The 27,400-nt window shown below is 44.8% G+C and overlaps 1 pseudogene; it reads left to right on the top strand.

The window, feature by feature from the left end:
* The first annotated feature begins 824 nt into the window (after window positions 1-824).
* On the top strand, window positions 825-25,576 carry LOC116356538 (proline-rich extensin-like protein EPR1; annotated as a pseudogene).
* The last annotated feature ends 1,824 nt before the right edge of the window (window positions 25,577-27,400 follow it).

The following is a 27,400-nucleotide window of genomic DNA, read 5'->3' as shown; positions in this document are numbered from 1 at the left end:
TGTTTGGTCGAACAACAACTAAAGCTCTCTACCCTTTACACTCTATGTATTGAGTTGCAGGCAGCCACATGATTCGCTGTTCGAAGAGGCAGGCTATTTGCGTTAACACGCAGGTGTACCTAATAAAGTGTATACAGGCCATTGTAATTGCTTTTCCAATACTGCCAACTCGTTACTGATGATTGATTTCACATTGTGGTACGAGTATATAGTGAAATGAGTGGTATCCACCTACAACAACATAGTGATAACATGGAGCTGTATAGTGGACTGAGTGGTATCTACCTACAACAACATAGTGATAACGTGGAGCTGTATAGTGAACTGAGTGGTATCCACCTACAACAACATAGTGATAACATGGAGCTGTATAGTGAACTGAGTGGTATCCACCTACAACAACATAGTGATAACGTGGAGCCTGCAGGTGATCCAGGTCACAACATAGTGATAACGTGGAGCCTGCAGGTGATCCAGGTCACAACATAGTGATAACATGGAGTCAGCAGGTGATCCAGGTCACAACATAGTGATAACGTGGAGCCTGCAGGTGATCCAGGTCACAACATAGTGATAACGTGGAGCCTGCAGGTGATCCAGGTCACAACATAGTGATAACATGGAGTCAGCAGGTGATCCAGGTCACAACATAGTGATAACGTGGAGCCTGCAGGTGATCCAGGTCACAACATAGTGATAACATGGAGTCAGCAGGTGATCCAGGTCACAACATAGTGATAACGTGGAGCCTGCAGGTGATCCAGGTCACAATATAGTGATAACGTGGAGCCTGCAGGTGATCCAGGTCACAACATATTGATAACATGGAGCCGGCAGGTGATTCAGGTCACAACACAGAGATAACATGGAGCCTGCAGGTGATCCAGGTCACACTAGAGGCCAAGCAGTGGGAGGAGGAAGACGATGAAGACGTGGTGGTCAAAGGAATGGCAGGGGACAAGCACCCCTTCTGAGAGGTGGTCATGGGCCTCGTTTGAGAGGTGTGGGGGAACGTGATAGAGGACAAGCACCCCTTCTGAGAGGTGGTCATGGGCCTCGTTTGAGAGGTGTGGGGGAACGTAGTAGAGGACAAGGCCACGGACCAAGACAGTGGCAGCAACAGCAAAGAGTGTCCAATGAAATCCGAGCAATGGTTGTAGACCATGTCGTAAATCATGGCATGACAATGACTGAGGCAGCTACAATGATTCAACCAAAGCTCACAAGTTCAACCGTGGCCTCAATCATCAGAACTTTCCACAATGTAAGTCTTCAGCATGCACTAAACATTAGGCTACTCTCAATTGTCAAATGACTGTATACTGCATGCCAAGGTGTACCACAGAGTAGGTGATGTGACTAAATGTGTTCTTACTGTAATTTTCCCTGCAGAATTGAGACTAGGCCAAATAAGGGAGGCAGAGGCAAAATTCTGACTGACCAACAAGAGCGGGCTGTGGTCAATTTGATTTGGGCCAGAAATTGTATTTGCCTTGTAGAAATTTGGCAGCACATCCTGGACTATGACGACATTTTCAACAATGTGGAAGCCATAAGTTTGCCGACTATTGCACACATGCTGAAAAGGCACCAGGTGTCTCTAAATCAGCTATACCGTGTGCCTTTAGAAAGAAATGCAGACAGAGTGAAGCAACTGAGGACTGAGTATGTTCAGGTACAGTGGTTCCTCCTATAAAAGTTCAGAGGTTACACCGCGGGACTACCCAGCGTCACAGCTTCATTGCTCCAGACCACCGCAAGGGGGAGTATCGAGTGGTTCCAATGACACATTTGACGTGAGCCTGGTGACGGTCTTCCGCAAATATGGCTGAAGTTTCCATATACTTATGTTGGAATAATTAAAACTTGTTTTCAACCACTCCAAAAATGTCTTGTTAACAAACTATGTATTTTAAGACTTCCTTCAAACTCAGTCCCTCTTTGCTTGACATGGGAAAATCAAAAGAAATCAGCCAAGACCTCAGAAAAAAAAATTGTAGACCTCCACAGGTCTGGTTCATCGTTGAGAGCAATTCCCAAACACCTGAAGGTACCACGTTCATCTGTACAAACAAATGTATGCAAGTATAAACACCATGGGACCACGCAGTCATCAGACCGCTCAGGAAGGAGATGTGCTTTGTCTCCTAAAGATGAACAACAGCAAAGGACCTTGTGAAGATGCTATAGAAGAGACAGATACAAAAGTATCTATATCCACAGTAAAACAAGTCCTATACCGACATAACCTGAAAGGCTGCTCAGTATAGAAGAAGCCACTGCTCCAAAACCGCCATAAAACCGCCAGACTACGGTTTGCAACTGCACATGGGCACAAAGATTATACTTTTTGGAGAAATATCCTCTGGTCTGGTGAAACAAAAATAGAACTGTATGGCCATAATGACGATCGTTATGTTTAGAGGAAAAAGGGAGAGGCTTGCAAGCCGAAGAACACCAACCCAACCGTGAAGCACGGGCATGGCAGCATCATGTTGTGGGTGTGCTTTGCTGCAGGAGGGACTGGTGCACTTCACCATTAGATGGCATCATGAGGGAGGAAAATTTGGTGGATATATTGAAGCAACATCTCAAGTCATCAGTCAGGAAGTTAAATATTGGTCGCAAATGGGTCTTCCAATGACCCCAAGCATACTTCCAAAGTTGTGGCAAAGTGGCTTAAGGACGACAAAGGCATGGTATTGGAGTGGCCATCACAAAGCCCTGACCTCAGGGCAGAACTGAAAAAGCATGTGTGAACATGGAGGCCTACAAACCTGATTCAGTTAAACCAGCTCTGTCAGGAGGAATGGGCCAACATTCACCCAACTTACTGTGGGAAGCTTGTGGAAGGCTACCTGAAACATTTGACACAAGTTAAACAATTTTAAGGCAATGCTAACAAATACTAATTGAGTGCATGTAAATGTTTGACCCACTGGGAATGTGAATAAATCAATAAAAGCTTAAATAAATCATTCTCTCTACTAAGATTCTGACATTTTACTTTCTTAAAAATAAAGTGGTGATCCTAACTGACCTAAGACAGATCATTTTTACTAGGATTAAATGTCAGGAGTTGTGAAACACTTCCAACTTCAACTGTATGTAATATAGTAGAATGTTATGAGCTGACACTGAATAGTAGGAGCTACCTTCTAGCTATGTAGAAGTTGGACAGAAGAACGCCCAGTGCTGCTTACCCTGAGATGCCATCATCACACAGTCCTTCTTCGTAAGTGTCCTCTATGACTTCCTTTGTGTTGGAAAGAAAGGTTGAACAGTATTGGTTGCAGCCAAACTGACACAAAAAATGGCCAAAATGGAGGGTGATTGACAGTGATAATAATAAAGCATAACGTTTAGCGCTCTATCACAAAATATTTGATTGTTTTTTACTTTGAAGCCTCGTTTTTTGCTTTCAGAACAATTATTTTTGACTGAAAAGAAAAGTTTTGCTCTTGACAAAAAGACACAAATGTACCTCATTAGCATATAACAATTTGCTTGTGAATAGCCAGACCTTCATACAAACCAGCACACCCACAAGCGATCCACTCAGGTGGAGAATGACGCGTAAGAAGAGGGCGAGGAACGAGATGGGTGTAACAATAATTTGTTGCAAATTGGGGAGGGGTGCTAATAGGCTTTTCAACCTTTACTAAAGAATAGTCTAATAGCCAAGCTATGCATGAGAAAGAAAACACTCCTATCACAGAGCAGATTTGCCCTAACGACCAAGGGGGAGATAGAGCACTGATTTATGCTTTTGGGTCCCAGTGCACTACTGTGTCTCTAACTGACAATGAATGGGCAATTTAAACCAAATAATAAACTGATAATTGTGCACGACCTCAAATGAAACAAGCAGGGAGCAGGTTTTGAACCATCATCCTTCTTGCCCGAAGTCCATCCAAAAGCATGTTCAAGCCACAGAGTCGATAGAGTGCGTCCTCGCAGTATCTTGCTACTCAATGTAATAAAGTAATGACTTTTCAAATAAGTTGCCTTACACGTTATGTTGGCTGACAATGTTAGCTATGCTGTCCTTATGAACCACAAGGCATATCATTACAGCAGTATGTACCAGTATGTTAGCTATCTACCCAAAGTTAGTAGTTATACATCAAACTAGACAGTATATTAACTATAGGCTATCTAACTACGCAATGTTTATTGACGTGATTATCCTGTCATTCTTAGCTTAGCTAAATGGTATAGTCATTGCGCGTTCTCAATGGACATTCGGGTGCTTTCATAAATTCTCCCTGGCTATCTACTCCGATTTCAGAGCACTCTCATCTGAGTGTACCAGAGAGCAGAATAATGAATTTGCAAGCGCTCAACACCCGTTGAATATGGCAGGTGTCAGTAAACGTCTGCAAAAAAAATCTGAATTAAATTGTTTCCAGGAGCGCAGTTACAGACACCAACGCTCTGGTTAACACGAAAACTTCCTTACCAGCTCTGCTAGGGCGAGTAAAATGGTCAGAGCTGTCTCATTTGTGTCTGGAAGTAGCTAGCTTTGCCTCTTTGATGGTTGGTCGCAGGGCATAGCGGGATTTCTTGTAAGCTTCCGGGTTAGAGTCCCGCACCTTGAAAGCAGCAGCTCTACCCTTTAGCTCAGTGCGAATGTTGCCTGTAATCCATGGCTTCTGGTTGTGGTGTGTACTTACAGTCACTGTGGGTACGACGTCCTCGATGCACTTATTGATAAAGCCAGTGACTGATGTGGTGTACTCCTCAATGCCATCAGAAGAATCCTGGAACATGTTCCAGTCTCTGATAGCAAAACAGTCCTGTAGCATCTGCTTCATCTGACCACTTTTTTATAGACCGAGTCATTGGTGCTTCCTGCTTTAATTTTTGCTTGTAAGCAGGAATCAGGAGGAGAGAGTTGTGGTCGGATTTACCAAATGGAGGGCGAGGGAGAGCTTGGTACGCATCTCTGTGTGTGGAGTACAGGTGATCTAGAATTGTTTTCCCTTTGGTTGCATATTTGACATGTTGATGGAAATTTGGTAGAACTGATTTAAGTTTGAATAAATGTCCCTGCATAAATGTCTCCGGCCACTAGGAGCGCCGCCTCTGGGTGAATGGTTTCCTGTTTGCTTATTTCCTTATCCAGCTGACTGAGTGCGGTCTTAGTGCCAGCATCTGTCTGTGGTGGTAAATAAACAGCCACGAAAAGTATAGCTGAAAACTCTAGGCAAGTAGTGTGGCCTGCAATTTATCACAATATACTCTATTTCAGGCGAGCAAAATCTAGAGACTTCCTTAGATTTCGTGCACCAGCTGTTGTTAACAAATATGCACAGACCCTCCCCCTCCCCTCATCTGTGTGCTGTTCTATCCTGCCGGTGCTGCGTGTATCCTACTAGCTGAATATCCATGTCGTCATTCAGCCACGATTCTGTGAAACATAGGATATTACAGTTTTTGATGTCACGTTGGTAGGATATTCGTGATCGTACCTCGTCTAGTTTATTGTCCAATAATCGCAAATGGCGAGTAGTATTGACGGTAACGGCAGCTTTTCCATCCGCCTTTTCCGGGTCCTGACCAGGCATCTTGCTCTTTGTCCGCTGTACCTGCGTCGCTTCCTCTTGCAAATAACGGGGATGTTGGCCCTGTCGGATGTTTGGAGGATGTCTTGTGCGTCTTGCTTGTTGATTTTTTTTTGTCTAATCCGAGGTCAGTGATCACTGTCCTGATATCCAGGAACAATTTCTTTCCATAAGATATTGTTGCAGAAACATTATGTACAAAATAAGTTACAAATAATGCGAGAAAAACAACACATAACAGCACAATTGGTTGGGCTTTTTTCTCCACATGGAGGTGGAAGGTATATGAGAGGCGTCCTCACGAACAAGCCACCCTTCTACAGGCCATGGATGACGCATGCAATAACATCACAGCAGACCAGTGTCAGGCCTGGATTCGCCATGCCCGGAGATTCTTAGCTAATTATGTTTAGGATAATTATGTTTGCTTTGATTCAAAGAAACCTATGTTTTGATTTTATTGTATTTCATCAATACATTTCAATATGTTGTTCAATGATTCCACTGTGTCTGTTATTTTACAGGGATGCATTTGCGTGTAGTACCATAACAAAACATGTATCACACATTGTGTACTATAATATTTAATGATTATACGAACAACTACACAGTGAAACTATCGATATCTTGTTTTGGGGAGATCTAAATTAATGTTCCTATGGTAATTCATGATAAATTAGTTATTTGAACCAATGATTCTGCAAGTGCAAGGTTTTTTTAAAGATATGAATGCACAATGCAATGTTTTGAACATTGGACAGCCTGTGTTACAAGTGATTACCGAACCACAAGGTTCTGAAATTAGTGCCAAAGCAATTGTAAAAAATGTAATCTCAATTTAATTCCATTTTAAATTCAGAATGTGGAAAAGGTCAAGGTGTGTGGAGACTATCTGAAGGCACTTGGATGTCATTTGGTTGTTTCCCTGAGAGATGCAATATGATAAGGTGACATAGTCAAGGTGTGTGGAGACTATCTGAAGGCACCTGGATGTCATTTGGTTGTTTCCCTGAGAGATGCAATATGATAAGGTGACATAGTCAAGGTGTGTGGAGAATATCTGAAGGCACCTGGATGTAATTTGGTTGTTTCCCTGAGAGATGCAATATGATAAGGTGACATAGTCAAGGTGTGTGGAGACTATCTGAAGGCACCTGGATGTCATTTGGTTGTTTCCCTGAGAGATGACAATATGATAAGGTGACATAGTCAAGGTGTGTGGAGACTATCTGAAGGCACTTGGATGTAATTTGGTTGTTTCCCTGAGAGATGCAATATGATAACATTAATGTTTCAGGAAGACTTCAAACTTTCATTAGGGGGAATCATAGTGACATCAACACTGACCTTATAAAGTATACTTCACACATGCACACACACTTTCAGAGCAATCAAGAAAACCACAGAAGCTCCATTCAAACGGTCGACATTCACTCGCTTTCACACTCCGAATCAGTCATTTGAATTCAGACAGTTTCAATAACTGAAACTCATTCTCAGAGAGTTGCTTTCACCAGAAACGGTTTCTTCATGTCTTAAATGACAAGTCTTTCCATAGAAGTGATGTCATTCTGTCTTGGTGGCCGCCAGTGATTGCAGCCATGTATCCTCTCCAGCCTGTTTTCACCTCCGTTAAAAGTGTCCTGTCATGTCTGCCACCTTGTTAATTTTTTTGTCTCTTTTTCTCCTCATTCATAGGTGAGTCAGTGAATTAAGCCAAAGTGACAGGTGTGTGTGTGTAAGCAGTGTTTGATTATATCTAAATGTCAGAATGATTAACATCCTGTGTGACTCACCTCTCAACCAGGTGTTCTCTGCTCCTGCAAGCCCCTCTCAAACCCAAGAATCCCCAGTATGTACCACACACACATGCACGCATGCACACACACACACACACACACACACACACACACACACAGGCGCGCGCACTCACACACACACCTATGACTGCATGGCCATGTACGAATCCAACACCATCATTAAGTTTGCAGACGACACGACAGTGGTAGGCCTGATCAACGACGAGACAGCCTATAGGGAGGAGGTCAGAGACCTGGCTGGGTGGTGCCAAAATAACAACCTATCCCTCAACGTAACCAAGACTAAGGAGATGATTGTGGACTACATGAAAAGGAGCACCGAGCACGTCGCCATTCTCATCGACGAGACTGTAGTGGAGCTAGTTGAGAGCTTCAAGATCCTTGGTGCCCACATCACCAACAAACTAGAATGGTCCAAACACACCAAGACAATCGTGAAGAGGGCAAAGATATGGCATGGGTCCTCAGATCCTCATAGGGATTATACAGCTGCAACATCAAGAGCATACTGTATAACCTTATGAGGATCTGAGGACCCATGCCATATCTTTTTAGTTTACTGGGGGGGAATAGGCTTTGTCGTGCCCTCTTCACGATTGTCTTGGTGTGTTTGGACCATTCTAGTTTGTTGGTGATGTGGGCACCAAGGATCTTGAAGCTCTCAACTAGCTCCACTACAGTCTCGTCGATGAGAATGGCGACGTGCTCGGTGCTCCTTTTCCTGTAGTCCACAATCATCTCCTTAGTCTTGGTTACGTTGAGGGATAGGTTGTTATTTTGGCACCACCCGGCCAGGTCTCTGACCTCCTCCCTATAGGCTGTCTCGTCGTTGATTGACTGGTTGCATCTCTGCCTGGTACGGCAATTGCAATTGCTCAACCTCCGACCGCAAGGCACTGCAGAGGGTAGTGAGTACGGCCCAGTACAGCACTGTAGCTAAGCTGCCTGCCATCCAGGACCTCTACACCAGGCGTTATCATAGGAAGGCCCTAAAAATGGTCAGACCCCAGCCACCCCAGCCATAGACTGTTCTCTCTGCTACCGCATGGCAAGCGGTACCGGAGCGCAAAGTCTAGGACATAAAGTATTCCCAACAGTTTTTACCCCCAAGACTCCTGAACAGGTAATCAAATGGCTACCTGGACTATTTGCATTGTGTGCTCCCGAGCACCTCTTTTTACGCTGCTGCTGTTTATCATATATGCATAGTCAATTTAACTATACATTCATGTACATACTACCTCAATTGGCCCGACCAACCAGTAACCCCAACATTGGCTAACCGGGCTATCTGCATTGTGTCCCACCACCCCTCTTTTTTTTATTTCACAAGGAAAATCAGTTAAAGAACACATTCTTATTTTCAATGACAGCCTAGGAACAGTGGGTTAACTGCCTGTTCAGTGGCAGAATGACAGATTTGTACCTTATCAGCTCAGGGGTTTGAACTTGCAACCTTACGGTTACTAGTCCAACACTCTAACCACTAGGCTACCCTGCCGCACCCTCTTCATGCTACTGCTACTCTCTGTTTATCATATATGCATAGTCACTTTAACCTTTAACCATGTACATACTACCTCAATCAGCCTGACTAACCGGTGCTTGTATGTAGCCTCGCTACTGTATATAGCCTCTCTACTGTATGTAGCCTCGCTACCTTTATAACCTCACTCTTTTTACTGTTGGTTTTATTTCTTTACTTACCTATTGTTCACCTAATACCTTTTATGCACTATTGATTAGAGCATGTAAGTAAGCATTTCACTGTTGTATTCGGCGCACATGACAAATAAACTTTGATTTGATTTGACACGCACACACCTGACACACACCTGACACACACCTGACACATACCCTAAGTATGCATATTTTGGAGAACGTTGACCTTTCCCCCTCACACCATACCTGACATACTGTGAAACAATTGGCAATCTCTCACCCCTGCCCCCGCCATGCCCCCTCATGCATGGACTGATTACCCCCCTCCTGCTTTAAATCTTGCTAATCCCCCCTCCCCTCTGCCCCTTTCTCACCCAACATCCCCCTGCATGTCAGCTTTCTGCACATTTCTAAGAGATGAGCTCAAGCATTAGCCTGTTGTCTTTGATGTCGGAGGTTTTCTCTGCAATACACATTACACACAAGCATGAGCACACACAGGTACCTTATATCACCAAGGGGTTTCTAAATCTATAGGAAAGGAAAGGAACAGGAGGTATCTCGCTCTCTCATTTTCTATTTGTCTCTATTTTTTTCTTGTCTTGTCTTGCTTTCTCACTTTCTCATTTATCTCTGTGTCTTTGTCTCCTTCACTCTCTCACTCAGTGTTTCCTTCATCCCTCCCTCCCTCCCTCCCTCCCTCCCTCCCTCCCTCCCTCCCTCCCTCCCTCCCTCCCTCCCTCCCTCCCTCCCTCCCTCCCTCCCTCCCTCCCTCATAACCTCCCTTGTTCCCTCTCTCCCTCCCTCCCTCCCTCCCTCTCAGCCCCTCAGATCGCTTCATGAATAACTGATGGGGATTCGGCTCACTGACATCAGCAGGTGACACAGTAATGTCCGTCACTAAATGGCTTCCCCCTCATACGAGGCTCAACCTGACAGAGGTTCCACCTGATAGGGGGCAGAAGGAGAGATAACAAACAAAAGTGAAATAATCAATCAAAATTAACATTAAACATTACACTCACAAAAGTTACAAAACATAAAGACACACATGTTATGTGCAAATAGTTAAAGTACAAAAGGAAAATGAATCAAAATAAATATGGGTTGTATTTACAATGGGGTTTGTTCTTCACTGGTTGCCCTTTTCTTGTAGCAGCAGGTTACAAATCTTGCTGCTGTGATGGCACACTGTCGTGTTTCACCGAGTAGATATGGGAGTTTATCCAAATTGGATTTGTTTTTTTTATTCTTTGTGGTTCTGTGTAATCTGAGTCTCTAATATGGTCACACATTTGACAGGAGGTTAGGAAGTGCAGCTCAGTTTCCACCTCATTTTGTGGGCAGTGTGCACATAGCCTGTTTTCTCTTGAGAGCAAGATCTGTCTACAGCAGCCTCTCTCAATAACAACACCATGCTCAATGACTCTGTACATAGTCAAAGCTTTCCTTAATTTTGGGGTCAGTCATTCTGCCACTGTGTACTCTGTTTAGGGCCAAATAGCATTCCACTATGCTCTGTTTTTTGGTCAATTCTTTCCTATTTCTCAAGTAATTATATTTTGTTTTCTCATGATATGGTTGGGTCTAATTGTGTTGTTGCATTTAACTAGGCAAGTCAGTTATGAACAAATTCTTATTTACAATAACAGCCCACCCCAGTCAAATCCGGGCGACACTGGGCCAATTGTGAACCACCCTATGGGACTCCCAATCACGGCCGGATTTGATGCAGCCTGGATTCGAACCAGGGACATCTTGCACTGAGATGCAATTTCTCTTCCTTCTCTCGCTCCGTATCCCTCTCTCTTCCATCTCTCTCCCCTCTCTCAAACATACTTACATTGTATACTGAGCTAGTGCTGCTGTTGAAGCGATTCTAAGATGGCGTAGCAGTAGGTCGTCCTGTCCTGTCGTGTCCCTGTATATATCGTTTATTTTTCGTTTTTTACATATTTTCTCCACATATCTCTTTGAAAACATTTTGCTAAACCCTAAGCTTCCAAATACTCTCCTGCAACCCGACTCACCCAATGTAGCTATTTTTCCTAAAGTATTTATATTTACTTCGGGACCCCTCAACTGAAGCTAGCCAGCTAACCAGCGGGTATGCTAGCGGTCTCCAGCTAACCGGTCATCAGCTAACCTGTAGTTCGGAAAGCTCTCGCCTGTTCGTACAACGCGACTTTAACCAGAGCACAACGGACCTATTTATTTTTCATCCCCGGATTCCCACCGCAAACGGAACATCTTTCAGCTGGATTTTTCAGCAACTAGCTATCTAGCTAAACCGCAACCTCGGATTACTCCTGGCTAGCGTTTCCACCCACTTAGCTTGAAGCTAGCCCGGCCGTAGCACCTGCGCTACCACCGTAGCATACTCCTGAGCTACAATACCCGGGCCCACGACCGGTCTACTGATGTCATCGCATGAAGAGGAATAAACAGACTCACCCCATCGCGACGTCCCCCAAAGGCTAACTCTCTAGCCCTCGCTATCTCCCTGCTTGCTAATTCGGCCTGCTAACTGCTAGCTTGTCCAGCTCCGGCCCGCTAACTGCTACCTTGTCTAGCCCGGGCCTACAAACTGTTAGCTTGTTAGCACAGGCCTGCTAACCGCCTGAATCGCCGCGTCTCAAACGCTCACCGGACCCATATTTACTTTCTATCTCTTTTGACTTTTAATTTGTTTATACCTTCCGGAAACCTGCCTCACCCAATGTGATACGGAATCGCTATTATTTATTTATTTATTTTTAGAACACACTCAAGAACCTACCGAAGCTAACCAGCTAACTAGCTACAAGCTATTTAGTCATTGTTAGTTTTTTTAAACCTGGATAACACTCGCCAGGCCAGCTTCCCTGCCCCATCCACCGCTGCCCCCTGGACACTGATCTCTTGGCTACATAGCTGATGCACGCTGGACTGTCCATTAATCACGGTACTCCATTCTGCTTGTTTGTTCTATCTGTTGGCCCCGTTGCCTAGTCTACGCCATTTTACCTGCTGTTGTTGTGCTAGCTGATTAGCTGTTGTCTCACCTACTGTTTTAGCTAGCTTTCCCAATTCAACACCTGTGATTACTGTATGCCTCGCTGTATGTCTCTCTCAAATGTCAATATGCCTTGTATACTGTTGTTCAGGTTAGTTATCATTGTTTTAGTTCACAATGGAGCCCCTAGTTCCACTCTTCACGCCCCTGATAACTCCTTTGTCCCACCTCCCACACATGCGGTGACCTCACCCATTACTACCAGCATGTCCAGAGATACAACCTCCCTCATCATCACCCAGTGCCTGGGCTTACCTCCGCTGTACCCGCACCCCACCATACCCCTGTCTGCGCATTATGCCCTGAATATATTCTACCATGCCCAGAAACCTGCTCCTCTTATTCTCTGTCCCCAACGCTCTAGGCGACCAGTTTTGATAGCCTTTAGCCGCACCCTCATACTACTCCTTCTCTGTTCCGCGGGTGATGTGGAGGTAAACCCAGGCCCTGCATGTCCCCAGGCACCCTCATTTGTTGATTTCTGTGATCGAAAAAGCCTTGGTTTCATGCATGTCAACATCAGAAGCCTCCTCCCTAAGTTTGTTTTACTCACTGCTTTAGCACACTCTGCTAACCCTGATGTCCTTGCTGTGTCTGAATCCTGGCTCAGGAAGGCCACCAAAAATTCAGAGATTTCCATACCAACTATAACATCTTCCGTCAAGATAGAACTGCCAAAGGGGGCGGAGTTGCAGTTTACTGCAGAGATAGCCTGCAAAGTAATGTCATACTTTCCAGGTCCATACCCAAACAGTTCGAACTACTAATTTTGAAAATTACTCTCTCCAGAAATAAGTCTCTCACGGTTGCCGCCTGCTACCGACCCCCCTCAGCTCCCAGCTGTGCCCTGGACACCATTTGTGAATTGATCGCCCCCCATCTAGCTTCAGAGTTTGTTCTGTTAGGTGACCTAAACTGGGATATGCTTAACACCTCGCCAGTCCTACAATCTAAGCTAGATGCCCTCAATCTCACACAAATCATCAAGGAACCCACCAGGTACAACCCTAACTCTGTAAACAAGGGCACCCTCATAGACGTCATCCTGACCAACTGGCCCTCCAAATACACCTCCGCTGTCTTCAACCAGGATCTCAGCGATCACTGCCTCATTGCCTGTATCCGCTACGGAGCCGCAGTCAAACGACCACCCCTCATCACTGTCAAACACTCCCTAAAACACTTCTGTGAGCAGGCCTTTCTAATCGACCTGGCCCGGGTATCCTGGAAGGACATTGACCTCATCCCGTCAGTTGAGGATGCCTGGTCATTCTTTAAAAGTAACTTCCTCACCATTTTAGATAAGCATGCTCCGTTAAAAAAATGCAGAACTAAGAACAGATACAGCCCTTGGTTCACCCCAGACCTGACTGCCCTCGACCAGCACAAAAACATCCTGTGGCGGACTGCAATAGCATCGAATAGTCCCCGTGATATGCAACTGTTCAGAGAAGTCCGGAACCAATACACGCAGTCAGTCAGGAAAGCTAAGGCCAGCTTCTTCAGGCAGAAGTTTGCATCCTGTAGCTCCAACTCCAAAAAGTTCTGGGACACCGTGAAGTCCATGGAGAACAAGAGCACCTCCTCCCAGCTGCCCACTGCACTGAGGCTAGGTAACACGGTCACCACTGATAAATCCATGATTATCGAAAACTTCAATAAGCATTTCTCAACGGCTGGCCATGCCTTCCGCCTGGCTACTTCAACCTCGGCCAACAGCTCCGCCCGCCCCGCAGCTCCTCGCCCAAGCCTCTCCAGGTTCTCCTTTAACCAAATCCAGATAGCAGATGTTCTGAAAGAGCTGCAAAACCTGGACCCGTACAAATCAGCTGGGCTTGACAATCTGGACCCTCTATTTCTGAAACTATCTGCCACCATTGTCGCAACCCCTATTACCAGCCTGTTCAACCTCTCTTTCATATCGTCTGAGATCCCCAAGGATTGGAAAGCTGCCGCAGTCATCCCCCTCTTCAAAGGGGGAGACACCCTGGACCCAAACTGTTACAGACCTATATCCATCCTGCCCTGCCTATCTAAGGTCTTCGAAAGCCAAGTCAACAAACAGGTCACTGACCATCTCGAATCCCACCGCACCTTCTCCGCTGTGCAATCTGGTTTCCGAGCCGGTCATGGGTGCACCTCAGCCACACTCAAGGTACTCAACGATATCATAACCGCCATCGATAAAAGACAGTACTGTGCAGCCGTCTTCATCGACCTTGCCAAGGCTTTCGACTCTGTCAATCACCATATTCTTATCGGCAGACTCAGGAGCCTCGGTTTTTCAGATGACTGCCTTGCCTGGTTCACCAATTACTTTGCAGACAGAGTTCAGTGCGTCAAATCGGAGGGCATGCTGTCCGGTCCTCTGGCAGTCTCTATGGGGGTGCCACAGGGTTCAATTCTCGGGCCGACTCTTTTCTCTGTGTATATCAATGATGTTGCTCTTGCTGCGGGCGATTCCCTGATCCACCTCTACGCAGACGACACCATTCTATATACCTTCGGCCCGTCTTTGGACACTGTGCTATCTAACCTCCAAACAAGCTTCAATGCCATACAACACTCCTTCCGTGGCCTCCAACTGCTCTTAAACGCTAGTAAAACCAAATGCATGCTTTTCAACCGGTCGCTGCCTGCACCCGCATGCCCGACTAGCATCACCACCCTGGATGGTTCCGACCTAGAATATGTGGACGTCTATAAGTACCTAGGTGTCTGGCTAGACTGCAAACTCTCCTTCCAGACTCATATCAAACATCTCCAATCGAAAATCAAATCAAGAGTCGGCTTTCTATTCCGCAACAAAGCCTCCTTCACTCACGCTGCCAAGCTTACCCTAGTAAAACTGACTATCCTACCGATCCTCGACTTCGGTGATGTCATCTACAAAATGGCTTCCAACACTCTACTCAGCAAACTGGATGCAGTCTATCACAGTGCCATCCGTTTCGTCACTAAAGCACCTTATACCACCCACCACTGCGACTTGTATGCTCTAGTCGGCTGGCCCTCGCTACATATTCGTCGCCAGACCCACTGGCTCCAGGTCATCTACAAGTCCATGCTAGGTAAATCTCCGCCTTATCTCAGCTCACTGGTCACGATGGCAACACCCATCCGTAGCACGCGCTCCAGCAGGTGTATCTCACTGATCATCCCTAAAGCCAACACCTCATTTGGCCGCCTTTCGTTCCAGTACTCTGCTGCCTGTGACTGGAACGAATTGCAAAAATCGCTGAAGTTGGAGACTTTTATCTCCCTCACCAACTTCAAACATCAGCTATCTGAGCAGCTAACCGATCGCTGCAGCTGTACATAGTCTATTGGTAAATAGCCCACCCTTTTTCACCTACCTCATCCCCATACTGTTTTTATTTATTTACTTTTCTGCTCTTTTGCACACCAATATCTCTACCTGTACATGACCATCTGATAATTTATCACCCCAGTGTTAATCTGCAAAATTGTAATTATTCGCCTACCTCCTCATGCCTTTTTGCACACAATGTATATAGACTCCCCCTTTGGTTTCTACTGTGTTATTGACTTGTTAATTGTTTACTCCATGTGTAACTCTTTGTTGTCTGCTCACACTGCTATGCTTTATCTTGGCCAGGTCGCAGTTGCAAATGAGAACTTGTTCTCAACTAGCCTACCTGGTTAAATAAAGGTGAAATAAAATAAAAAATAAAAAAGCTATACATTTATTTTATTTTGTCCAAAATTCCAAAGATAATGAGGTACAATGTCTTAGACCACTTCGCCACTCGGGAGTTATGGGGCTCTGTGGGGTCTGTTTATGTTTGTGAATAGAGCCCCAGGACCAGCTTGCTTAGGGGATTCTTCTCTTGATTAATCTCTCTATTGGTTGATGGATTTGTTGTGCAAGGTTTGGTAATCGCTTCCTTTTAGGCGGTTGTATAATTTTCTGGATTAATGGATATCAGCCTAATTCGGCTCTGCATGCATTATTTGGTGTTTTACTTTGTACCCTGGGGATGTTTTTGCAGAATTCTGCATGCTGAGTCTCAATTTGGTGTTTGTCCATTTAGTTCATTACTGGTTGGTGAGCGGACCCCAGACCTCACAACCATCAAGGGCATCGGGTTATACTACTGATTCAAGTATTTTATAACCAGATCCTGATTGGAATATCAAATGTTATGTTCCTTTTGATGGCATCTCTCTCTCTCTATCTCTGTTTCTTTCTTTCTCTCTCTCTCTCTCTCTTCCTCTCTTCCTCTCTCTCTTTCTCTCTTTATTGCATTATCTCCCTCTTGTTCTCTCCCCTCTCTCTCCTTTTCCTCTCTCTCCCCTCACTCTCCTCTTCCCTCTCTCTCCCCTCACTCTCCTCTTCCCTCTCTCCTCTCGCTCTCCTCTTCCTCTCTCTCCTCTTCACTCTCTCTCCTCTTGCTCCTCTCGCTCTTCTCTTCCCTCTCTCTCCTCTTCCCTCTCACTCTTCCCTCTCTCTCCTCTCCCCTCTCTCTCCTTTTGCTTTCATCTCTCCTCTTTCCTCTCCCCTCTCTCTCCTCTCCCTCCTCTCGCTTTCATCTCTCCTCTTTCCTCTCCCCTCTCTCTCCTCTCCCCTCTCTCTCTCCTCTTCCATCTCTCTCCCCTCTCTCTCCTCTTCCCTCTCTACAACATACTTACATTGTGTACTGAGCTAGTGCTTCTGTTGAAGCTATACATTTATTTTATTTTATCCAAAACTCCAAAGCTAATGAGATACAAAACCCTTCATTACGACACCATGCATCATTGACTCTACATCCAGTTGGGGGCAAAAAGGCACGTACCTCCTCAGATTTGTCCAGTTTTACTGTTTGTTTTTCTTCAGATGTTACATTTATTACCAAACTTCACGTTTATTGATAATTATCATAATTATCACATTTTGTTAGGTTACAGCCTTATTTAAAAAATAAATAAAAAATCCTCATCAATCTACAAACAATACCCCATAATGACAAATCAAACACATTTTTAGATTGATCATCCCTTAAGATGTTACTACAACTTGATTGGAGTCCACCTGTGGACATGATTTGGAAAGGCACACACCTGTCTATACACACCTGTCTACACACACCTGTCTATATCAGGTCCCACAGTTGAAAGTGCATGTCAGAGCAAAAACAAATGTAACCTTTATTTAACTAGGCATGTCATTTAAAAACAATTTCTTATTTACAATGACAGCCTACCAAAAGACAATAGGCCTCCTGCGGGGACGGGGGCTGGGATTAAAAATGTAAAACATTTAAAAATATGTAAATATAGGACAAAACACACATCACGAAAAGAGAGACATCACAACACTACATAAAGAGAGACCTAAGACAACATAGCAAGGCAGCAACACATGACAACACAGCATGGTAGCAACACAACATGACAACACCATGGTAGCAACACAACATGACAACACCATGGTAGCAACACATCATGGTAGCAGCACAAAACATGGTACAAACATTATTGGGCACAGACAACAGCAAAAAGGGCAAGAAGGTAGAGACAACAATACATCATGCAAAGCAGCCACAACTGTCAGTAAGAGTGTCCATGATTGAGTCTTTGAATTAAGTGATTGAGATCAAATTGGCCAGTTTGAGTGTTTGTTGCAGCTCGTTCCAGTCGCTAGCTGCAGAAAACTGAAAAGACGAGCGACCCAGGGATGTATGTGCTTTAGGGACCTTTAACAGAATGTGACTGGCAGAATGTGGCAGAACGAGGATGAGGATGTGGAGGATGAGGGCTGCAGTAGATATCTCAGATAGGGAGAAGTGAGGCCTAAGAGGGTTTTATAAATAAGCATCAACCAGTGGGTCTTGCGACGGGTATACAGAGATGACAGAGGAGTACAGAGTACAGTGATGTGTCCTTTAAAAGGAGCATTGATGGCAAATTTGAAGTACATCTAGCCGCTCGAGAGCACCCTTACCTGACAATTTATAAATGATATCTTCGTAATCTAGCATGGGTAGGATAATCTATGAACAAAATTATACATGTTTTTTTAGGCTTAATGATTATGTCTCTAGATTGCGGGGGGGGGGGGGAACTGTTGTTATCCAACTTGACCCCCCCATCCTCAAGTAGTTTGTGCCCCCTGTAAAAACAATGAGTGCATGATGCCCCTATCCACATCTCTTTCCATGGGGTCAATGTGTTGTACACACTCATGCCTTCTGGTTAACCACCATGTAGGTTCATTCAAGATGATCTGTATGAAAAGCAATAACATTCGTTGATGAGGTGCAATGTGTGCTGTCGTTTGGTGAGGCGCAATGTGTGCTGTCCTTGATGAGGTGCAATGTGTGCTGTCGTTGATGAGGCGCAATGTGTGCTTTCGTTGATGAGGTGCAATGTGTGTTGTCTTTGATGAGACGCAATGTGTGCTGTCCTTGATGGGGCGCAATGTGTGCTGTCATTGATGAGGCACAATGTGTGCTGTCATTAATGAGGTGCAATGTGTGCTGTCATTGATTAGGCACAATGTGTGCTGTCATTGATGAGGTGCAATGTGTGCTGTCGTTGATGAGGTGCAATGTGTGCTGTCGTTGCACATGTAATAACATTGCCTTTGAGTGTTATTGTAAGGTACACTTACCGTAGATTCTACTCATTTGGTCTGTAAACATTCATCTTATGTGATAGGACCATCACGTGTGTGTGCATGAGTACATTGCAGCTATATGTGACTGCTTATATATGTATATGTACAATTGCAGGATGATTTGAAAACAGCAAAGGAAAGATGACAAGGACCCATTTTATATATGTAGAATATTTGGTAGTATGATTAGCTAGCTGATAGACAGCACAGTGTGACAGACGGGAAGACAGGAAATGTCAAATTCCCCACCCACACCAGTTTCCCACAAAACTACCCAAGTACGCTAACCCCCAGAAAGTACACCAACCACTACCACCGTTATTCTCAATTGTGTACAAGCATTTTTTTTGGGGGGGGGGCATAGTTGCAGATTTGTAAAAACAAAGTTCACAAGATAGAACAATAAATGTGTTTTCAAAGTGTAGTTTCCTTCTCAAAGCTATTATACAATCAAAATGGTAAATAAATTCATCAAAAGAACATACAAAAATTAACGTAACCACATATACCTCTTGAGTCCATGTAGACAAACAAGAAAGTTTTAAAAATCCCAGTAGATCACTGGGGCGGCAGGGTAGCCTAGTGGTTAGAACTTTCAAATAGTAACCGGAAGGTTGCAATTTTAAACCCCCAAGCTGACAAGGTACAAATCTGTCGTTCTGCCCCTGAACAGGCAGTTAACCCACTGTTCCTAGGCCGTCATTGAAAATAAGAATTTGTTCTTAACTGACTTTCCTAGTTAAATAAAGGTCAAATAAAATAAAAACATGTTCTTTGCCGTCACTAAATCATAATGATCTGAATGACAACTACCTAAAAGGTGCGGCATTATGGGACATAATTCCCCTTGTACATAGTTTACCAAACAATTTCATACACATCAAATATTTTTCCTGATTTAAAAAAAATAAACATTTGATCAAAAAGAAGCACATTCTGTGCAGGATTCATTCATCAGCATCATCACAATACATGTTTATTTATGCAATACAAAGCCTGGTTTGGTCAATGGTCAGTCCCCATTGCCTACATATTTTCCATATACTGAAGATGAAGTATGACACTGAAGGGGTGATTTACCGATTGACTGAAACACTGAACACAATCGAACACATTTTTATTCTGATGGAAACATTGTGTTATATTGTTTGAACAGAACACTAATTGTAAGAGTGAATTTTATATTTGATGATGACCTTAGTATTTCAAGTTTTGCAATAGGTGGTCTAAGATTTGCAAGTCAGGTACTATGGCAAGAAAATGATCAGAAGTTCTGTAAATGTATTTGAGCATTTGATCATTGCTGTTCTACTATAGATAGGTTTCAACACAGATCCAAAAATAGCTCATATGCGATTGAAAAAAATTCCAGAGATTACACAAACCAGCATTTACATAATTCACAGAATACCCCCAACCAACATTTGCATTACACAAAGATTCATTCAGTAATCTCTGCCTACTCCCAATTCATTGCAATTCATTTCAATTCAATTCCCGGAAGCTTTATTGTCATGGGCTGTATTGACGAGACACATACCAAGCAGATCCCAGCTTCACAACAAGAAATCAAATAAAAATCTAATCAAATTAAATGGCATTTGTTACATGCTTTCTAAACAAGAGGTGTGGACTAACAATGAAATGCCCAACAATGCAGAGAGAAAAATATAAAAAGAATAGAAACCTAATAACAAGAAGAATAAATACAGATTGAGTGATAATGTGTTTATATATGTGGCTATATACACTGAGTACCGAGATAAACAAGTTAAATAAAGAAATGACACTAGACAAATCAAGAGCACATAATATCGTTTTTTTTTAATCAATTGGCAAAAATGTCATTACAAAATGTGGGAAAATTGACTGTATATATTATAACCTTGGACTGTATCGCAAGATGTTGTTTAAGATGTTGTTGCTAAGGAATGGTGTGAAAAGCAATCCGTTTTTTAAGTTTTTGTCTAGATATTTGTTTATCCAATATTATTGCTGAGGGTATGAACTGATAATTAAAGCAATTATATGATTGTGAATATTCCTTTTTTATGATCATTGTAAAAATGTCTTTTCGATTTTCCATCAACAGATACAGGAAATGAAATGTCCTTTGAATAGAAGTTCTTATGAACCCAACGTTTGTTTGTTTCTCTTCAGTTAAGTTACCAAATGTCCTAGTGTTGTACTTGGGGTGACTGGGCTTAATGCTGAACTGAATAGTATAGGGAAACAAAATATTCACAAATTAACAAATACAGCCTACTGGATTCTCTGTCAAAAAGCCACAGTGAGCCCCCACATACTACCGCCCACACACAGATACACACGCACACTTATACTGTACATATACCAAGGCTTGTAAACACACACACACATTCCCCGAAGGCTGAGATTTTTCCAATCCTGACTAGAAACACATGGGAGCAGATGAAAGCTGAAGCTCCAGATCCTTTGTCATTCCAGGCATCAACATATCACAACAACAGAACACTGGGTCGATTCTGGATTCTCTCTCTCTCTGTCTCTTTCTTTTTTCTTCCCCCCCCCCCTCTCTCTCTCTCTCTCTCTCTCTCTCTCTCTCTCTCTCTGTCTCTCTCTTTCGGTCTCTCTCTCTCTCTCTGTCTCTCTGCCTCTTTCTGTCTCTATCTCTTACTCTCTTTCTCTTTCTTTTTTCTTCCCACCCTCTCTCTCTCTCTCTCTCTCTCACTCTCTCTCTCTCTCTCTCTCTCTCTCTCTCTCTCTCTCTCCAAGGTTCCATGGTTCTGAGGTTTAAAGATGTTAATGTTCCAAAGTTCCACATTTCCAAGGTTCCAAGTTTCAGAGATGATGGGGTGGTCTTCTTAGCATCTGTGGACTGTGGGATGTGATGACTAACAAGTAATTCAGTTCCAGTGTGCAGATTTTTTGTCATTGATCATTTGAACAAATCAAGATTTTGAATTTCGGAAGGGGAGAGTACATTTGGCTCATAGACTTGCCCGAAACTGACTGAGAGTTTTTGTTTAGAAGGGTGGGCTCTTCACTAATCTCGTTAGCAGGGACGGGCTGCGAAAAGAATTCGGCCCTGGCATTTTATCCACACCAGCCCACATCACTGTTCCATGTCTGTAGCCATGAAGTGCTTTGAAAGGCTGGTAATGGCTCACATCAACAACATTATTCCAGAAACTCTAGACCCACTCCAATTTGCATACCGCCCAAACAGATCCACAGATGATGAATTCTCTATTGCACTCCACACTGCCCTTTCCCACCTGGACAAAAGGAACACCTACATGAGAATGCTATTCATTGACTACAGTGCAGCGTTCAACACCATAGTACCCTCAAAGCTCATCACTAAGATAAGGAACCTGGGACTAAACACCTCCCTCTGCAACTGGATCCTGGACTTCCTGGCGGGCCGCCCCCAGGTGGTGAGGGTAGGTAGCAACACATCTGCCACGCTGATCCTCAACACTGGAGCTCCCCAGGGGTGCGTGCTCAGTCCCCTCCTGTGCTCCTTGTTCACCCACGACTGCATGGCCAGGCACGACTCCAACACCATCATTAAGTTTGCTGACGACACAACAGTGGTAGGCCTGATCAACGACGACAAGACAGCCTATAGGAAGGAGGTCAGAGAGCTGGTCGGGTGGTGCCAGAATAACAAACTATCCCTCAACGTAACCAAGACTAAGGAGATGATTGTGGACTACAGGAAAAGGAGCACCGAGCACGTCCCCATTCTCATCGACGAGGCTGTAGTGGAGTAGGTTGAGAGCTTCAAATTCCTTGGTGTCCACATCACCAACAAACTAGAATGGTCCAAACACACCAAGACAGTCGTGAAGAGGGCACGACAAGCCTATTCCCCCTCAGGAAACTAAAAAGATTTGGCATGGGTCCTGAGATCCTCAAAAGATTCTACAGCTGCAACATCAAGAGCATCCTGATTGGTTGCATCACTGCCTGGTATGGCAATTGCTCGACCTCCGACCGCAAGACACTTCAGAGGGTAGTGCGTACGGCCCAGTACATCACTGGGGCAAAGCTGCCTGCCATCCAGGACCTCTACACCAGGTGTCAGAGGAAGCCCCTGAAAATTGTCAAAAACCCCAGCCACCCCAGCCATAGACTGTTCTCTCTACTACCGCATGGCAAGCGGTACAGGAGTGCCAAGTCTTGGAAAAAAAGGCTTCTCAACAGATTTTACCCCCAAGCCATAAGACTCCTGAACAGGTAACCAAATGGTTACCTGGACAATTTGCATTGTGTGCCTCCCCCAACCCCTACTTTACTCTGCTGCTGCTATCTGTTTATCATATATGCATAGTCACTTTAACTATACATTCATGTACATACTACCTCAATTGGCCCAACCATCCAGTACTCCCGCACATTGGCTAACCGGGCTATCTGCATTGTGTCCCACCACCCGCCAACCCCTCTTTTTACGCTACTGCTACTCTCTGTTCATCATATATGCATAGTCACTTTAAGCATACCCACGTGTACATACTACCTCAATCAGCCCGACTAACCGGTGTCTGTAAATAGCCTTGCTACTCTTTTTTCAAATGCCTTTTTACTGTTGTTTTATTTCTTTACTTACCTACAAACACACACACACACACACACACACACATTCTTTTTTCCTCCGCACTATTGGTTAGAGCCTGTAAGAAAGCATTTCACTGTAAGGTATACACCTGGTTTATTCGGCACACGTGACAAATACACTTTTGATTTCATTTGGAGAGAAATAACCCAGCCAACTAACCCCTCCAACCAGCCAATAGCCATACACACACACCTTGACCCTTCACACTGTGACCATACACTCCGTGACCCTTCACAGCGTGACCCTACACACCGTGACCCTTCACACCCTGACCCTAAACACCCTGACCCTAAACAGCCTGACCCTAAACAGCCTGACCCTAAACACCCTGACCCTACACACTTTGACCCTTCACACCCTGACCCTGAACACCCTGATCCTAAACAGCCTGACCCTAAACACCCTGACCCTAAACAGCCTGACCCTAAACAGCCTGACCCTAAACACCCTGACCCTAAACACCCTGACCCTAAACAGCCTGATCCTAAACAGCCTGACCCTAAACACCCTGACCCTAAACAGCCTGACCCTAAACATCCTGACCCTACACACTTTGACCCTTCACAACCTGACCCTAAACAGCCTGACCCTAAACACCCTGACCCTACACACTTTGACCCTTCACACCCTGACCCTGAACACCCTGATCCTAAACAGCCTGACCCTAAACACCCTGACCCTAAACACCCTGACCCTAAACAGCCTGACCCTAAACAGCCTGACCCTAAACACCCTGACCCTACACACTTTGACCCTTCACACCCTGACCCTGAACACCCTGATCCTAAACAGCCTGACCCTAAACACCCTGACCCTAAACAGCCTGACCCTAAACAGCCTGACCCTAAACACCCTGACCCTAAACACCCTGACCCTAAACAGCCTGATCCTAAACAGCCTGACCCTAAACACCCTGACCCTAAACAGCCTGACCCTAAACATCCTGACCCTACACACTTTGACCCTTCACAACCTGACCCTAAACAGCCTGACCCTAAACACCCTGACCCTACACACTTTGACCCTTCACACCCTGACCCTGAACACCCTGATCCTAAACAGCCTGACCCTAAACACCCTGACCCTAAACACCCTGACCCTAAACAGCCTGACCCTAAACAGCCTGACCCTAAACACCCTGACGCTACATAATTTGACCCTTCACACCCTGACCCTGAACACCCTGATCCTAAACAGCCTGACCCTAAACACCCTGACCCTAAACAGCCTGACCCTAAACAGCCTGACCCTAAACACCCTGACCCTAAACAGCCTGACCCTAAACAGCCTGATCCTAAACAGCCTGACCCTAAACACCCTGACCCTAAACAGCCTGACCCTAAACATCCTGACCCTACACACTTTGACCCTTCACACCCTGACCCTAAACAGCCTGACCCTAAACACCCTGACCCTACACACTTTGACCCTTCACACCCTGACCCTGAACACCCTGATCCTAAACAGCCTGACCCTAAACACCCTGACCCTACACACTTTGACCCTTCACACCCTGACCCTGAACACCCTGATCCTAAACAGCCTGACCCTAAACACCCTGACCCTAAACACCCTGACCCTTCACACCCTGATCCTAAACAGCCTGACCCTAAACACCCTGACCCTAAACAGCCTGACCCTAAACACCCTGACCCTAAACAGCCTGACCCTAAACAGCCTGATCCTAAACAGCCTGACCCTAAACACCCTGACCCTACACACTTTGACCCTTCACACCCTGACCCTTGACACCCTGATCCTAAACAGCCTGACCCTAAACACCCTGACCCTAAACACCCTGACCCTAAACAGCCTGACCCTAAACAGCCTGACCCTAAACACCCTGACGCTACATACTTTGACCCTTCACACCCTGACCCTGAACACCCTGATCCTAAACAGCCTGACCCTAAACACCCTGACCCTAAACAGCCTGACCCTAAACAGCCTGACCCTAAACACCCTGACCCTAAACAGCCTGACCCTAAACAGCCTGATCCTAAACAGCCTGACCCTAAACACCCTGACCCTAAACAGCCTGACCCTAAACAGCCTGATCCTAAACAGCCTGACCCTAAACACCCTGACCCTAAACAGCCTGACCCTAAACATCCTGACCCTACACACTTTGACCCTTCACACCCTGACCCTAAACAGCCTGACCCTAAACACCCTGACCCTACACACTTTGACCCTTCACACCCTGGCCCTGAACACCCTGATCCTAAACAGCCTTTACCCTAAACACCCTGACCCTAAACAGCCTGACCCTAAACACCCTGACCCTAAACAGCCTGACCCTAAACAGCCTGACCCTAAACACCCTGATCCTAAACAGCCTGACACTAAACATCCTGACCCTACACACTTTGACCCTTCACACCCTGACCCTACACACAATGATCCTACACACACATGTCATTGGCAGTACAGTACAGCGTTTCTCAACCATTTCAGTACCAGTGACTGGCGAGACAAGGTCCTCCCCCTCTTTTTTAAACAGCTCATGTTTATTTAAAATAAAAACAGTATGTAGAGGAGATACAACTCACCATTAGAACTGTTCCTCTGTCTGGAGATACAACTCACCACTGCAACTGTTCCTCTGTCTAGAGATACAACTCACCACTTTAACTGTTCCTCTGTCTGGAGATACAACTCACCACTAGAACTGTTCCTCTGTCTGGAGATACAAATCACCACTAGAACTGTTCCTCTGTCTGGAGATACAACTCACCACTAGAACTGTTCCTCTGTCTGGAGATACAACTCACCACTAGAACTGTTCCTCTGTCTGGAGATACAACTCACCACTAGAACTGTTCCTCTGTCTGGAGATACAACTCACCACTATAACTGTTCCTCTGGAGATACAACTCACCACTAGAACTGTTCCTCTGCTTGAGAGATAAAACTCACCACTATAACTGTTCCTCTGTCTGGAGATACAACTCACCACTGCAACTGTTCCTCTGTCTAGAGATACAACTCACCACTTTAACTGTTCCTCTGTCAGGAGATACAACTCACCACTATAACTGTTCCTCTATCTGGAGATACAACACTCCACTAGAACTGTTCCTCTGGAGATACAACTCACGACTATAACTGTTCCTCTGCCTGGAGATACAACTCACTACTATAACTGTTCCTCTGGAGATAGAACTCACCACTAGAACTGTTCCTCTGTCTGGAGATACAACTCACCACTAGAACTGTTCCTCTGGAGATACAACTCACCACTAGAACTGTTCCTCTGGAGATACAACTCACCACTATAACTGTTCCTCTGGTGATACAACTCACCACTAGAACTGTTCCTCTGTCTGGAGATACAACTCACCACTATTACTGTTCCTCTGTCTGCAGATACAACTCACCACTAGAACTGTTCCTCTGTCTGGAGATACAACTCACCACTATAACTGTTCCTCTGCCTGGAGATACAACTCACTACTATAACTGTTCCTCTGGAGATACAACTCACCACTAGAACTGTTCCTCTGGAGATACAACTCACCACTATAACTGTTCCTCTGCCTGGAGATACAACTCACCACTAGAACTGTTCCTCTGTCTGGAGATACAACTCACCACTATAACTGTTCCTCTGCCTGGAGATACAACTCACCACTAGAACTGTTCCTCTGTCTGGAGATACAACTCACCACTATAACTGTTCCTCTGCCTGGAGATACAACTCACCACTAGAACTGTTCCTCTGTCTGGAGATACAACTCACCACTATAACTGTTCCTCTGCCTGGAGATACAACTCACTACTATAACTGTTCCTCTGGAGATACAACTCACCACTAGAACTGTTCCTCTGGAGATACAACTCACCACTATAACTGTTCCTCTGCCTGGAGATACAACTCACTACTATAACTGTTCCTCTGGAGATACAACTCACCACTAGAACTGTTCCTCTGGAGATACAACTCACCACTAGAACTGTTCCTCTGCCTGGAGATACAACTCACCACTATTACTGTTCCTCTGTCTGCAGATACAACTCACCACTAGAACTGTTCCTCTGTCTGGAGATACAACTCACCACTAGAAC

This window comes from Oncorhynchus kisutch, linkage group LG2 (genome assembly GCF_002021735.2).
Source record: "Oncorhynchus kisutch isolate 150728-3 linkage group LG2, Okis_V2, whole genome shotgun sequence".
Classification (NCBI taxonomy): domain Eukaryota; kingdom Metazoa; phylum Chordata; class Actinopteri; order Salmoniformes; family Salmonidae; genus Oncorhynchus; species Oncorhynchus kisutch.
The sequence above is the reverse complement of the archived record's forward strand: the minus strand, read 5'-3'. Positions and strand labels throughout refer to the sequence as shown.